This window comes from Mytilus galloprovincialis, chromosome 1, assembly GCF_965363235.1.
Source record: "Mytilus galloprovincialis chromosome 1, xbMytGall1.hap1.1, whole genome shotgun sequence".
Classification (NCBI taxonomy): Eukaryota; Metazoa; Mollusca; class Bivalvia; order Mytilida; family Mytilidae; genus Mytilus; species Mytilus galloprovincialis.
The window spans coordinates 18084952-18099829 of NC_134838.1; the positions used below are offsets into that span (position 1 = coordinate 18084952).

The 14878-nt window shown below is 34.1% G+C and overlaps 1 protein-coding gene across 1 annotated transcript in view; it reads right to left on the reverse strand.

Annotated features, from left to right (window-relative positions):
• Positions 1 to 5282, reverse strand: part of LOC143067973 (sentrin-specific protease 1-like) — a 35935-nt gene extending 30653 nt beyond the window's left edge. Inside the window, exons 1-2 of the mRNA XM_076241656.1 lie at positions 5179 to 5282; positions 1870 to 2019 (exon numbers count right to left, since the gene is read on the reverse strand). The gene's annotated coding sequence lies outside the window, so the exon portion shown is untranslated. The remainder of the gene's footprint in view (positions 1 to 1869; positions 2020 to 5178) is intronic.
• Between the last annotated feature and the right edge of the window lie 9596 nt (positions 5283 to 14878).

The window sequence follows — 14878 nt, forward strand, 5'->3', positions numbered from 1 at the left end:
TTTAAAAAATTGACAATAAAGGGCAATAACTCCTAAAGGGGTCAACTGACCATTTTGGTTACTTGACTTATTTGTAAATCTTACTTTGCTGAACATTATTGCTGTTTACAGTTTATCTCTATCTATAATAATATTCAAGATAATAACCAAAAACAGCAAAATTTCCTTAAAATTACAGATTCAGGGGCAGCAACCTAACAATGGTTATCTGATTCATCTGAAAATTTCAGGGCAGATAGACCTTGACCTGATAAACAATGTTATCCCATGTCAGATTTCCTCTAAATGCTTTGGTTTGAGATACATGTTTCAGCCAAAACCTACATTTTACCCCTATGTTCTATTTTAAGCAATGGTGGCCATCTTGGTTGGTTGGCCAGGTCATCAGGCACATTTTTTTATACTAAATACCCTAATGATTGTGGCCAAGTTTGTATCAATTTGGCCCAGTAGTCTAAGGAAAAGATTTTTGTAAAAGTTAACACCTGATGATAGATGACAGAAGATGAAAGACGAGGGACACCAAGTGATGATAAAAGCTCACTCAGCCCTTTTGCCCCAGGTGAGCTAAAAACAGGATCCTTGATTATTTATATTTTTTCTATGTATTTTGTCACATATACATTTGCTCTATATCCCTTTTTCTCCCATTAACTCAATAGACTTAATATATTGATAAAATCTGGAAACAATGTACCTGTATACATCTTCAGAAGACAGTTTTAAAATTTTGCTTTATATATACAAGATATTAAATGTATTATGGACATTTACTGACCAATCTTTTATAGAATAGCAACCGTTTGAGGAACCACCATTTATATTTTCGAAAAATGCTTCACGTAAATGCTTTGCTGCGAGTTTCATGAATTTAGGATTAAGAAAAGCTATCTAAGCATTTTTTACATTCCTTTTATGATTTTTTCTTGTGCATAAACTTATTCTTACCGATAAAAGGAAACTGAAGTTATGAATCATAAACCATTTTTCAAACATATTTATACTTTAATTAACAATGATATTGACCGTTGGCCTATTTACAATCAAATGACATGTCATATATCTTGACCTTGAAAGTGATTACTTTGTACCAAAATTGTTATCTGGAATCATTAAAATAAAAAGACCTTTGCTATGGATTGAAAAGCGTCATATAGACATTTGAATCAGGGGAAAATAGTCATACAGAGTTCGCAAAAACTTCGTTTGACCCGTCGGACATTGGACCGACAGAGCAAAATTATTTGTCAGTCCTACAAAATTTTTGCCAGTCCTAAAAATCTGTCAATTTGATCCTAATATAAAATAATAACATATTTTATCCAAAAATATCTTTATTGTTATTTTTAGTTTTATTTTTCACAGCCACGGACAAATTAAAAATGAAGGACACGTTCTGTTCTTCTGATTGTTCTTATAGTCATCTTAACTATCAATTTCATCAACTGAATCATTTTCTCAGTATTTGTTATCTCCATCTAAGATTTCAATCGCCGATTGTTTGCCAAGAACAAATTTAGCAGGCCACGTGTAGATCGGCAGCTTGTCTATAATAACAGGAATCCAGTACCGGAAATAACCTGCAGGTACATCTGAAGACCGATGTAAACACGTATTGGAATTAGTTGCGATACAACTAATTACCGATAAAAAGGGAACTACAACGGCCGTTTTTACATCGGTCATCAGGACCGGCACTAGGTTTCAAAATACTGGTCTGAGCCTCATTTTGGCGGTCAGGACCGACCATTTTCGCGAACTCTGGTCATAAAGAAATTAAATAAATCATAAAATGGACATGTTTGTAGGATTGGACAGTCTATAGAAAAATAGCATACTAAATGAAGTATAGGAATCATTTACACTTACACGGTTGCATCTCAAACAGTGATGGTCATATCTAAGAACACATGGAACAAATTCTTTAAGTGTCTCGAGGAAATAGGCCAGAAAAATCGATGGATCGTGTTGTCTTCCATTTGCCAGATCTTTCAGTTCCACATTCAAGGTAAATGATTTCTGAAAACAAACAAAAAACAAAAAAATATGTTACTTGAAAATCGATAATTTATTCTTTTGTAAATATTTATATTATTTTGAAGCATACAAAGACTGCTGATATACATGTAGTTGATGTAGGAAGTGTTCTGTTGACTTATATTTATCTTTACAAATCAATAAATAATCCACTATATGCAAATCTTAAGGTTCATCATAACCTTTTGGCTAAAATGGCCGTATTTACACTCAAAATTTTACTCCGAGTACAGACTAACCTATACACCTGCAACAGTTTTGAGGGATGGCAGGAACTAGATATATAAATTTTAAATGCATTTTATGTTTCAGAAAATTATAACTTTTCTAGATTTTTCTATCCATTTTTTTTCGTTCCTGCAGAAGGTGCAAAAATTAACTAAGTAGTGAAAACGATTGAGAAGCTCCCCTCATATAATCAATGTTGTGAGTAGTATTGATTTAAATGGACAATAGATGGACAATAGTCACCTGTAAACAATAGGTGTTTTAACAGGTTTAAACTGTGTAGCTGAGTGGACCGTATCAAATGAAACTCGGGTGTTTGTTTATTTTGCTATCTTTTGCAGACTGGAAAAAAATGCACATCAAAATGCAGGTAAGTTTTTAATTTTCTGAAACGTAGACTTCATATAACTTTTATATATCTAGTTCCTGCCATGCCTTAAAACTTTCCTGGATGTACCAGTTTGTCTGTACTCATAGTAATTTTTGAGGTGTAAACACGGCCATATTTTTCAATTCCTTATGATGAACCGTAAAGGGTACAGCACCACCAAAAGAGTAGTAAAATCGTGAACAAATATAAATTTAATTGTGTAACAAATATCTTTCATCAGTAATTACAAATCCTTGGTACATTGTAATATGTAGATTTAATTTTGTTACATCTTACTGTTGTGTGCATTCTATGTTAATCTATAGTAGTAAGTACATATTTGAACATTGTTGAAGCATCTGGTGTGATTTTATATAAAATGATCTATGATTTTGTAGATAACATACAATATAACCTCATCTTCTGTTTTGCAATAGTCCATGAAAGGGGTCTCATTGGGGGTTTCTGATCCCAGATACTGCTTACTGTTTTGTCAGGTTTCCCGTATCCTGCTTTAAATACACTACGAAATGTATGAACAGAACGTTTTTACAAGCAATTCTCATTTTTTTAAAATCGTCCTATGGATTTCCGATCGTGTTCCGTGCCGCCATGTGTGTGTACACAACTGTGTAATATTCTTCCAATGATAGGAGCACTTATATATTTTTGGGACGTCTCGGGTGTTTTCCTATGGTAATAATAGAACCATGCGTTTAACTGATTACCCAAAAAAACGTAGTTAACCATCGTTCATGATATAATTTTTTATAAACAACTTTAAATTTGTAAAATTTGGCTAGTACAGACGACATTTTTTCTCATATCATATAATCTTTTAAGTTAGCTTAGTTTACTATTATTTCGATTGAAAAATCTCAAAGCCTTTTTATGAATATAGTTTATGTCTCCATAAAAGGCCCTAAACTGTCCTTGTCATGTTTTGGTCTTTGGCTCGTTTTGACACTTTGAAATCATGACTTCACCGAATTGTTGTTTTGTTCTTTCAATTAATTAATACTCTCTACTGTTATTCTTGTCATCGTGATGAAGTTATAATAATACAAGAAGTGCAGAGGAAATGCCAGAAACGTCCTCTAATACGGAACGTCTGGAATAAGTATGGTATTGACGAAGACCCAAATGAAATGTAAAATAAAAAATGAACATGAACAAGACCAAGACAACAGTACCAGTTTTAAAATTGTAAATAAAGGTTATCTTAAATATTGTCTGGTTAGGAAGAAGTATTGTATATTCATTGAAATTGAAATTAATAAAATCACAGGAACACTATCCATGATATTAGTAAGAATCATAAAGGTAAGTAACACCACCTCTTTGCTGATATACTTTTTTAGTTTTGTTTTACTTAAGTCAATTCAAATGGCCCACTCATTGGACAACATGGCCCATTATTTTTTTAAATGGCTCATTGAATTTATTTTCGGGGGGCCCTGGGCCCATTGAGAAAAAATCCTTCCAGATCACTGGTTTACTAAAGTTTGTGGAATCATTTAGAAAGAAATTTGGGAAATTCAATTTGAACAAATGGATTGAAAAATAAAGTTAATGGTTTTTAAGTGCTGAGTCATTGATACAGAGTTTGTACTAACTGATTGTGTTTGGGTTTTTTAAATATGAAAGGCACTATTCCCATGATTCTTGAAGATATCATCTGAACAACTGGAAAATTGATTTATACTGATGTACTGTCAGTTAAACAGGTTGGGGACAACCCACCAAATGGGGAACTGTTCCCCAAATGAGTAACAATCCCTCATTTGAGTAATCATTTAGTGGTGCTAAAAAACAAAATTTTCTTAACTGAGTCTTTTTTCTTAAAATGGCACATATTCATGAAAAATGCCAAAACTTTTCCAAAAGATGATTATCCTTATCTTGATTTACTGAGAAAATACAAGCCTATGAAAAATCAGAAAATTTGACTATTTTCAAGGCTTCTAACTTTTTTAAAACCCATAATAAAATTATAGTTCTTTGGGAGAAGTTGTTCCATTTTCTATGAATTTGTGCCATTTTACCTAAAAAGACCAATTTTTAGAAAATTTAGTTTTTAGCACTATGAAATGATTACTCAAATAAGGGATTGTTACTCATTTGGGGAACAGTTCCCCGTTTGGTGGGTTGTCCCCAACCTGTTAAACTTAGTGTATGCTATAAAAAAACAAATATTGACTTGTAAAAATTCAAGTGTGACTGCGCAAAATTGAAATGAACACTTTATTTCAATATTATTACTTTTTACAAGTTACAATTTCTGCTCCCTGTAATTACAAAACGCATAAGTAATAAACAATAATTATATGTTCATTCAGGGGAATAAATGTAGGTGTGTATGCAATGGTTTATTACAGACCCACGTGCGAAATCACGAAAATATATTTTCAGAATCCCGCCAAATATGAATTTGACCGCGTCAAAATAGACACACAAAAACTAAATTTATAGCCACGACAGCGTTCACATCTGATACCAATGTTGTGTTTCTGTTATGGGCGTTTATACTCATGGCTACAAACCTTTAACTATCTGTTATAGTCACTGAATAGTCACTGAATCAGTCACTTGACTTCGTAGCACGTCTTGTTGGGTTATCTCTAGCATCGAAGTGGGGTTTCCGGTCTTGCGCATTGGGAAGTTATTGTTCCTCCTAATCGGAGCACCTTGGTATTGGACTTTACCACAATCCCAGTACAAGCTTATGCTAATAAATAATCTACACAGTACTTAGTTGGATAGTGACAGACTGTCAATCAAAACAATAAATTCTGAAGGCTTCTTGCTATTGACTATTGATGGCAGGGACATTTTGTTGCCTGGGAGAGAAACCAATATATAGTTGTGTTTAAAAATATGTTATCTCACCCAAAGGATACTCGTCCCATACTGAATATTACTGTTTTTATCTTATAAAATTCATTACAATTATTATTGGGACAGAACACCGTCGATTATAACACATTAAAAGAATGCAAAGACAGTCAGGTGGACTTTACTGTTGTCTATGAACTCTATTTTTTTCGTTCTGAGAATGCCAGTGTATCAATAATTAAAAACTTCTTTTTTTTACATTTAGGCTATTTGTATTACCACGATGTTTCAGATTTACTTAGAAATATATTTCTTCTGTGCATTTTAATAGTCTATTTCGAATGACAACATGTGCCAGAACACAAAATGATTTTTGCCTACTGGTGTTTTCGGCCGATTTTAAGAGTACACCAACATTGGTCATATTGAATATACCCTAAACATAAAATGAAAGATCACGACCATTTAATTTCATTAACACTTCAGTGGCAGATGATGAATGGATCCCTACATTTTCAAGGATGTAAATAAAAGAAAAAATTAACGAGAGGAACATTTTAGTGTTACCAAGTCCTACCCCCTTAAGTGTCATAATGTTATACATTACCAGTATATCAGTGATAGAATAAACTGTAGGCTGTGTAGTTTTAGTATTCAGCAATGCTATCTTCTTCAAAACCACATTTCTTAGAACATCCTTGCTATCATCTACAATATAATCTAGTGGTGTCAGCATTTAATATGATTTTAAATGTGCATTTATTGTTGGAAATACGCATTATTATATAGATATATGTCTAAAGATGTAGTGTGAGTGACAATGAGACAACTCTCCATTCAAATAACAATTTTAAAAAAATAAACCATTTTAGGCCAATGTACGGCCTTCAACACGGAGCCTTGGCTCATACCGAACAACAAGCTATAAACTTCGGAGACCCAAAATTCCTAGTGTAAAGTCATTCAAACGGGAAAACCAACGGTCTAATCTATATAAAAATTATGAACATAAATGATAGTATGTCTTTGTCTTATTGATTTTACCACAACTTCAGAGTTCATTACCCCGATCTTCGAACCGATATAAATACATATAAAAATTGAGAATGTCTTCGTTTAACTGTACCAATCTATCACGTTACCATATCAAATTATCCAGAAAAACACACCCATATGACAAAGCATTAAAATAATTTAGGTTCTCTTAGAAAGTCAGAAGCTGACGATTATAAAACATGTAAAACGAAATTAGCATTTTTTTTTTAAATATGGTGCATTTGGTATTTAAAAAAAATACGAAATGAAGACAAACTGGTGCATAAACGAATTGAAAAAAAAATTATTTTCATAATACGTTTATATACTCCACAGTTTGATAAAGCATATTCATATAAAGTAAGCCGGTCCGAGTCATTACTGATATAAATATTAACCTATGACATAAGTTTCATAACATTCTTGCAAGAATTGGACACGTAAGAGCGCCGACGAGGCCATTTTCCAAATACTTAATATTTCCAAGGGTAACTCTTTATTTAAAAGTCGAGCGACGCCGATTTTATAAATTGTTCCCGTAAGAGGTCTAACAGTTGGTTGTACGTTCCACGCAAAACCTGGTACGGGGGACCAACAAAATTACTAGTAGTATATAATCAAATATAAACGGGGAACATATTCTATGACAGATGTTTCTCGAGTTGATAAATATACTTGTAATTTAAATTTGTCATCATCCTTTTTGAGATTAAAGCCAAACAATAATTATTCTATCGATTATTCTATTTTTTCAACAGCAGGCCAGTTCTAATTTGTCCATTACGTTTTCAAATCCCTTGATTCAATTATCTAGCTAAGTTTGGCAGTAACGCGCTTAATGTCATAAGGTGTCAATTCATGGTTTTAGTCATGCCAACGTTTTGTAGATCTTTCTTTGCTCTTTGCTGAACACTTTTAGTTGTTTAAAGTTTCTCATGCTTTCTATGGTAATACATATCAATTTTCAAACAATATTACTAATTCTGTACAATTTCAGTGTTTTTGGGAGTGGACAAACAAATTCAAGTTATTTTATCAAGGATCTTATAACATCTATCATATGTATACATGTTCTTACCATAACTACATGAGGAAATCTTGGTACACATCTTGAGAGCTTGTAGAGAAGAATTTAGCCAGCAGTTGTTCTTTACATTCTTTAAACCATTATTTCTTTTGCACACTTGTTTTGCCTTTTTTGGTTCCGGTGCCTTACTTGGACTTATGTAGTAAGACCGGATATTACTTTCTTCTCGTTTTTTCCATATTTCTTCCTGCAGTTCAATATTATGTCCAACTGCCTTCTTCGTAGTTTTAATCTTACCGCTGCCAACGGTTTTGGAAAATCCCTTGATTCGACCTTTCAGCACCTGATAAATTCTTCTTATAAAATTCCCAGGAGCAAGACGTTTTTTGCCTTGTAAAGTGTCTTTCTTCATTATTTTGAACCAGTTTTCGACATGGCAATTTGAGTCCCTTGTTATCCCTTCTGTTATACTGACGACAACTCCACTCCATAAAGGAAATATTGGCATGTATGTCTCTATGTAAAGTAGAGCTGGAGGTAGATAATACGGATTTGGCTGCTCATTTGTTTCGTCTAGTTCAATTTCGCCTTCCTGCTTGAAAAAATAGTCACTAAAAGGTGATGACTTTCTTATGGTTGATAATGAAACCAGTTGGTCATCTTCGTCAAAGTCTATGACAAAATCTCCCCCTTCTCCTTCTGTATCCTTTTCAACTTGACTTTCAATTGAACTCTCAATATTTAGATTCAGATACGAAATTCCTCCTTCTACTTTTTTTGTCAGTGTAGGACTTGTCAGGACATTCTTGATATGCTTAAATGTTAATTTTGCCTTTTCCAATTTTGTTGCGTTTTGCAGCAAAGCAAAACAGTAAAGAATAAATTTGCCCAGCTGCTTGTCCTTCGTTAAATCAGACATTTTATCTCGAATTTTTTTTATAATATGGCTGCAGCATAAATGTATTATACATGTGTCTCTCCTTTCTTCGTTTGTGTTTTCTCGTCTTAATAAACCCCACATTGAATTTAAGTACTGCTTGATATTTTGGCCACAAAATGCAGCAAGCGAGGCATTAATTATTGGCCACGAAAAATCGCTTTCCACACGATCTGGAACAATAGGCCTACCAAATACAATAGAAGTGGCATGCCTTAGCTTCAAGGCAAATGACGCTATGGATACAGATGTATGGTCATTTGTCACCATTTCTGCTACAGGCATTGACGGCTCTCCTTTAACGGGGCTTTTAACACAAGCTGCATAATAGAATGGTTTTTTTGTTTGGTTCTGGATTTTTCTAACAACTTTCCCAGTAGCATCTAAATATATTACCAAAGTTCCATTTTTTTTTAATCTTTTCATCAATCGTATTTGTTCTTCTGTGTAGCAAATAATGCTAAACGGATCTGCTCCAACAGATTGAATATACCCTTTTATTTTTTTGCTTGTCTCGTCAAGATCAGACATTGCATTTTTTGTAAGCAAGACGTCGGCTATATCTTCTTTAGCAAATTTTTCCTTTTGTCGTATTTCATACAGCACTTCTTGAAGGACTTTTTTAGTTAGGCATTCTGTAAAATTTCCATGTTCAATAGCTTCATTTGGCATATCTGCCATAAGAGTATAGTGCACATTACTGGCACCTTCTGTTTCTAACCGTTTTCCTATTTCAGTTCTTTGTTTTCCAGTTAACTTTCTTTTTTTTACCACTTGTTCTTTATGAACACAGTTTCCGTGGGTTTGGACTTTTATCTTGATAAATTCCTTGCTGTCTTTAGGTTTTTTTCTTATGGTAAATTCATACATTGTGCCTTTTGCATGCCCACAATACGCCTTTCCCTTAAAATATGGTGTTGTTTTCTTTCTTGATCCCATTTTTTTCACCCGGTTATATTTAAAAGCTAAAACACAAGATGAGTTAATCTTATAAAACTCTTTGCTCAAAACATCGGTCCACTTTCCAGAGAGGGCATACTGTTTTTCTTTAGGCTTTATTGTCTCCCATGTTTGCTTGCTAATTTTTATAGAAAATTTCGAAGGGCATTCTATTTCACAATGTTCTTCGCTGGAATCTGACGGATCATTGTTATCTGAAAAAGCTGGTATGTGATCATCTTTCCTGTACTTAGCTTCTGTGTTCCTATCTTTCTCTTGTGTTGTTTGTTCTGAAAAGTCTTCGTTAATGTCCTGTAAACCATAGACTGCAGGAATATATTCTTCAGAATCACTGTTTAGTGGCAGCACTGGTCCCCCTCTTTCAAACTCATCATCCTCATGATAAACCTTCTTCTGAATTCTTTCTCCTAAATCATCTGGCCTGTTTATCGGTCTTTTTGGTTTGGTCAAATTCATGTCAAGTGAATCATTGTCATGTTCAGTATTACTGGGGGCATTATTTCTATCTTTCTCTTGTGTTGTTTGTTCTGAAAAGTCTTCGTTAATGTCCTGTAAAACATAGACTGCAGGACTATATTCTTCAGAATCACTGTTTAGTGGCTGTACTGGTCCACCTTTTTTAAACTCATCATCCTCGTGATAAACCTTCTTCTGAATTCTTTCTCCTAAATCATCTGGCTTGTTTATCGGTCTTTTTGGTTTTGTCAGTTTTATGTCGAGTGAATCATTTTCATGTTCAATGTTCCTGGGGGAATTGTGTGTGGTCTCATGCAGTGTGTTATACTTAAAAAAACTTTTATCTTCCTCATCACTTGAGTCTTGAAGTGATTTGTACATGTTTAGTGGCAGTACTGGTCCACCTCTTTCAAACTCATCATCCTCATTACTATATTCTTCAGAATCACTGTTTAGTGGCAGCACTGATCCCCCTCTTTTAAACTCATCATCCTCATGATAAACCTTCTTCTGAATTCTTTCTCCTAAATCATTTGGCTTGTTTATCGGTCGTTTTGATTTTGTCAAATTCATGTCGGGTGAATCATTGGCATGTTCAGTATTACTGGGGGCATTATTTCTATCTTTCTCTCGTGGTGTTTGTTCTGAAAAGTCTTTGTTAATGTCCTGTAAAACATAGACTGCAGGACTATATTCTTCAGAATCACTGTTTAGTGGCAGCACTGGTCCCCCTCTTTCAAACTCATCATCCTCATGATAAACCTTCTTCTGAATTCTTTCTCCTAAATCATCTGGCTTGTTTATCGGTCTTTTTGGTTTTGTCAGTTTTATGTCGAGTGAATCATTCTCATGTTCACTGTTCCTGGGGGAATTGTGTGTGGTCTCATGCAGTGTGTTATACTTAAAAAAACTTTTATCTTCCTCGTCACTTGAGTCTTGAAGTGATTTGTACATGTTGTGTTGTAAATTATATACATTGTCTTCGTTTATAGTTTCGTCTTCTGTTTTAGTGTTTTCTGCTTCCTCAATTACTTGCTCAGGAAGCAATATGTTCCCCAATTCTGCGCCGAACATATTTTTCATTATATATTCGACTTCCAACTCAACATTAACTGTAGGAGGAAGAGTTTTTTTCACTTTTTCCGGAATCTGAAACTCCTGAGAGGACAAATTCTTATTTCTTTTTCTTCGTCGTTTTTGTTTGTCGTCCATTTTTTAGAAATCAGTATGCACTATTTGGTTGTTATTTTTTTTTTTACCTAAAAATAAAAATTGAAATGAATGTTCGCTCGATTGACAAATAATCAGACAACCGATGTAACAAAATTGATATACAAATCCTCATTTTCACGGAGATGTAATTTACCGCACCCGCAAATTTATAAATGATCCTTGAAAACTTGTCTATCCTTAACTCGGTCGCACCTAACCGGATAGCACGAACGGACGACTAACGGATAAAAATAAAAGCTGTCCGTTGACAAAATTGTTATCCGTTGGGAGTCCGTTGATGTACTGACCGAATTAAACCGACGTGTAGCGGATGCAAAACGGACACAGACCGGATAAACAACGTACGAGAAACGGACACGTACCGGACAAAACGGACACGTACCGGACAGAACGGATGTCGAACGTACACCCAACGGACAAGTAAAGCATAAAACAGATACCTAACGGAAGCGTACCGGATAAAAGGGATGAAGTAGATATACGAAAAAACCAAAGGCGACAATAATAATACATGTAAATAGCATAAATATTAAAAATGTTTCTGTATAACTGGTTTTGGTGTGTTCTTCAAAATTCCGCCAAACGACAGTGTCTGGCTTGAATAAGAACTGCTTTATTATGAAGACGTGCCTATACTCTAAAATCGATTATGAATAATAAGAATTCATGAAGCTTAATCTGACATACCAATAATTTGCATTCCTAACGCAAAATTTTCAATTGGCATTTATCCGTTCATCGTCCGTTTTATCCGTTATACGTCCGGCAGAAGTCCGTTTCTCATCCGTTCAACATCCGTTTTATCCGTTTAACGCCCGTTATACATCCGTTGGTGAATTTATCTTCCAGACCTCCAACAGATGTATAACGGACACGTAACGGATACAAAACAGAGACGAAACGGAGGAGTTCCGTACAAAACGGACGCCTAACGGACGTTCAACGGACATTTAATCCGTTGGACGTCCGTTCAAAGTTTTGAACATGCTCAAAAATTTTCACCGGACAGAACGGACGTCGACGGATAAAACGTACGCTTAAGGTGGTATGAGAGTCTAAAATAAAAATGATAGAATTTGTTCATACTTTGCCAAAACGTAGTATCTATTGATATATGTTGAAATATATTATAAAAATGATAGGTCACCGTGCATTTTCTCACACTACAGGACGCGACAAAATGACACATTTTGTAAGGATTATACAGGAAAAAACACCAATTTGTGGATAGAAACTAAACAAAATGATAGAATTGTTCAATACTTAAGGAAAAGATTACTTCCAGACAATGCTTTGAGAATTTCGAAAGAAAAGATAGGGTCACCGTGAGTTTTTTCCGACTAAAATACATAATAGGAAAATTCCATGAAGAATCCTTCAGAAAATGAACTATTTTAGAGTTACCTCCCCTTAAAATGGCAATTTAATTTTTTTTTTAAAACAAAAAAAAATAATCAATTTTTGCAAAATTATCAATATTTATAAGTTATATTCTTATAAATTGGTTTTTTTAAATGAAAATTCATATTAAATTTCTGCATTCCTGCATCAAATTTTGCTAACTTGATAGAAAATATGGACCTTTGGTTCACTGTTTTTTACAATCCAAGACGGAGGAAGACACCCAAACCACCTTAACGGACATGCAACGGATATGGACGGACGTCTAACGGATAAGAACGGACGTCTAACGGACATGAACGGATTGAATAAAAGTTATCCGTTAGGCGTCCGTTCGAGCTATCCGGTAAGGTGTGACCGAGGTTTTAAGAAATTCAACACTGTATTTACATCATTGAATATTGTTTTTATTGTTATCAATATTGAGTTTGTAATCAGTAAATTGAAAGCAAACTAAATAAAATTGTTATATATGTTCCAGACCATATGAGTATTTTGATCGTAGTACGCGTACGGTCTGAGCAGTATTTTTAATGAGCGTACTGGGCTGCAATTACTGAATTACTGACATGCTAAATACCGGAGATTTACAGATCAAATGAGCGTGATTGTTTTAAATAGTTAAGGGGGCTCGCGGGTCTAAATGAAATTTTTTATTTAATATAGGATATCTCTATATTTTTCTATAAATGAACTTTATCTTATACTTAATAGAAAAATGAAATAAAAAAATGGGGTCACCGTTCATTTACGCTCACAATCTGCCTTCGAAAGGAGCATACATTTTTGTTAATGTCCTTTTTTTCTGTTGAACTAATAGGAGAAATAGCGGCAATATCGAAATAAAAAAAGAACTAAATTACAGAAATCGCTAAAATTTTACAATTATTTAGTCTATCTACAGCTTATTCGAAAACAACAATAAAAAATATAGGTCACCGATGAGTTTCAATTTTTATGCCAAAAAATGGCATTTTTGCACCAAAGGGAGATAATTTGAAGCTTTTTCAATGACGTCTACATTTTAAAAGTCCGCTGGGGCCAACACGAATTGATTTTTTGGAATGATTTTTGTACCATTTAATAAAGAAACAGCTACTTAAGGTAATCAATAAAATTTGTAATGAAAAATTAATGTTTAATTTTTTTCTGAAAATCTTATACCAGCGAGCCTCCTTAATATATTAATTTTATATTTCAATAACTATTGAACTTATTTTATTTATTTGATATATGAGTTATGTTGATCTATTCTATACATTTGTATCTAATAAACTTGACCAGCTTCTATATATATATATAGTCAGACCTTAGTCAGACCATACGCGTACGGTCCGACCGTATGCGTATTTTGAAAAAGTACGCATACGGTCCAAATATTCATACGGTCTGGAACATATGCATAATGCACAATCATGGAATTACATTATGTCGATACCTGTATCTTTGCATTACATAAGGTCATGTTTATGACGGCTTTACACTGAATGCATTGGATGTTAGATGTGCAATGATTGATAGTATTAAGTGCATTATTTTTTATTATTTGTTATTGGCTTTGAATTAGCTGTCAGCAACTGCGAGTACTATCAGATCTGTACTTATGGTCTTTTTGTTGTTGCGATGTATAAGTGCCCAGACACGGTCACTCTGTTTTTGTTTATATCTTTATCTTTTTGTATCCTTCTGATGAGTTAAGCCTTTTCCAACTGACTGTTATAGTTCGTTCTTATGTTGTACAGTTACTACTGTCCCAGGTTAGGGGAGGGTTTGGATTCTTCATCCTCGGCTCATCGTCCTGAGCACTATGTGTTTTATACCAAGGCTAAACTAATGAGCACTATGCTTATAATGTCTAGATCTCAACCTATAACCCAAACCATACGTAAAATTGAGAATGGAAATGGGGAATGTGTCAAAGAGACAACAACCCGACTAAATAAAAAAAAAACAACAGCAGAAGGTCACCAACAGGTCTTCAATGTAGCGAGAAATTCCCGCACCCGGAGGCGTACTTCAGCTTGCCCCTAAACAAATTTATACTAGTTGAGTGATAATGAACGCCATACTAATTTCCAAATTGTACACAAGAAACTAAAATTAAAATAATACAAGACTAACAAATGCCAGAGGCTCCTGACTTGGGACAGGCGCAAAAATGCGGCGGGGTTAAACATGTTTGTGAGATCTCAACCCTCCCCCTATACCTCTAACCAATGTAGAAAAGTAAACGCATAACAATGCGCACATTAAAATTCAGTTCAAGAGAAGTCCGAGTCTGATGTCAGAAGATGTAACCAAAGAAAATAAACAAAATGACAATAATACATAAATAACAACAGACTACTAGCAGTTAACT